The sequence below is a fragment of the Symphalangus syndactylus genome, chromosome 6 (genome assembly GCF_028878055.3).
Source record: "Symphalangus syndactylus isolate Jambi chromosome 6, NHGRI_mSymSyn1-v2.1_pri, whole genome shotgun sequence".
NCBI classification, from domain to species: Eukaryota; Metazoa; Chordata; class Mammalia; order Primates; family Hylobatidae; genus Symphalangus; species Symphalangus syndactylus.
Window position 1 is genome coordinate 66987221 of NC_072428.2, and position 2148 is coordinate 66989368.

General features: G+C 37.4%; 1 non-coding gene across 1 annotated transcript; it reads left to right on the plus strand.

Annotated features, from left to right (window-relative positions):
- The first annotated feature begins 269 nt into the window (after positions 1-269).
- LOC129485498 (U6 spliceosomal RNA) lies at positions 270-377 on the plus strand. The gene has a single exon (XR_008658650.1). It is a non-coding gene; the product is annotated as a U6 spliceosomal RNA (small nuclear RNA).
- The last annotated feature ends 1771 nt before the right edge of the window (positions 378-2148 follow it).

Sequence of the window (2148 nt, forward strand, 5' to 3'; positions counted from 1 at the left end):
CATCCCCTCTTGTTTGCACAGGACCTAATATATCATGGGGCAGCTGTGTTCAACCCTCATATGCATCATAATTGCTTGAGGAGCTTTAGAAATGTACAGGCCTGGCCTGGGCTCCATTAATCTATGGGTGAAACCTGGTAATGGTATTTTGGAAATGTTCCCTGGGTGGTTTTATTATGTAACCAGGTTGAAAACCAGTGTCATAAATGCTCAGTGAATATTTGTTGAATGAATGAATGAACCAAATGGGATCAGAAAGAACAAACCCTGTGCTGGCTTCGGCAGCACATATACTAAAAATTGGAACGATACGGAGAAGATTAGCATGGCCCCTGCACAAGAATGACACACAAAGTCATGAAGTATTCCATATTAAACATATATGTAATACGAGAGAAAGAACAAACCCAGGTTACCCCATCTTTAGGAATGTGAAGGCATGATGATTCTGTCTCCTTCAGAAAGTTGGCTCTTCCTGAGACAGATTTCAAGAGAAAAATATGACAGAGAATATAATGGAATACATGAAAGAAAGAATCATAATTCTAGTCATCTCAACATGAAAGTATTGAAGAAATAGAAAAACAATTGCCTAGAGCTCATATTAGAGATCAACAGTTATTTCCTCTTGCTCTCTCTTCTGTGTATGCAGATTTATTTCCTGGAGTTGCTATAACAACTCTAGCTAGAAGCTGAACTTTGACTTTTCCTCTAGTTTTAATTTCAATTTGCTACTCAATCTTTAATTTAGTGGACATAAAAATTTAAAGACCTCAAATAAAGCATTTGCATCACTCTAATGTATATTCATGCGTGATGATAGCATAATTATAATTAACTGCTTTACCTAGTTGGTCCACAAAATTTAAACTGATTACTGCTTGTAGAACATTAAATCAGGCACCTCAAAACGGAAATAGGAAACTAGGCCGGGGTGGTGGCTCACACCTGTAATCCCAGTACTTTGGGAGGCCAAGGAGGGTAGATTGCTTGAGCTCAGGAGTTCAAGACCAGCCTGGGCAACACAGGGAAACCCTGTATCTACCAAAAATACAAAAATTAACTGGGTGTGGTAGCACGTGCCTGTAGTCCTAGTCACTTGGGGGGCTGAGGTGGGAGGATCACTTAATACCAGGAAGTCAAGGCTGCAGTGAGCCATGAAGGAAAATTAAATTTAAGAAAAGAAGATGCTATATACAAGGAACAGTGACAAGGTGAGAAACTAGCAAACCTACAGTTGTCTAAGTAGTTTTTGAAGCCCAATATTTAAAAAGTTCGTAAAAATCTTGCATTAATTCCCAAATGAAGAGAACGGGAAGTTTTAGAAAATAAAAATACTTAAATCTAGGAATAAATATTCTTTATGACTTCACTAAACAACAACAAATAATGGGAGAGATGTACCATTTCCTGGATGGAGGATCAATAATGTGAAGGTGTCAGTTCTCCTCAAATTGATCTAAAAGAGTGGGTGTGGTGACTCATGCCTGTAATCCCAGCACTTTGGGAGGTCAAGGTGGGCAGATCACTTGAGATCAGGGGTTCGAGACCAACCTGGCCAACATGGTGAGACCCTGTCTCTACTAAAAATACAAAAATTAGCCGGCGTGGTGACACATGCCTGTAATCCCAGCTACTCAGAAGGCTGAGGCATGAGAATCGCTTGAACCTGGGAGGCAGAGGTTGTAGTTAGCAGAGATCGCACCACTCCACTCTAGCATGGGCGACAGAGTGAGACCCTGTCTTAAAAACAAAATAAAAATTGATCTATAAACCGAATAAAATCTCAATTAAAAAACCAGAAATATACAACAAAAATACTATAAGCAAAAGTTAAAGAATGAAAAGGTCAGATTACTTGCCAAATATACAACAGAAGATTAATATCCTTAATACATAAAGAGTACTTATCAATGAATATAAAATACAAATTAAACTAAACTATTAAAAAATGAACCAAGGAATTGAAAAGGTAATTAAACAGAGGAAGAAATGTAAGTGGTCAATAAGCATATAACAATGTTCAGTCTCATGGGTACATAAGGAAATGTAACTTAAAATAAGTATAAAATATTTTTAGTCTTCAGGTTGTAAAAAACGAATAAACAATAAAATCCAACATTAGCAAAACTTCAGGGGAAATGACAC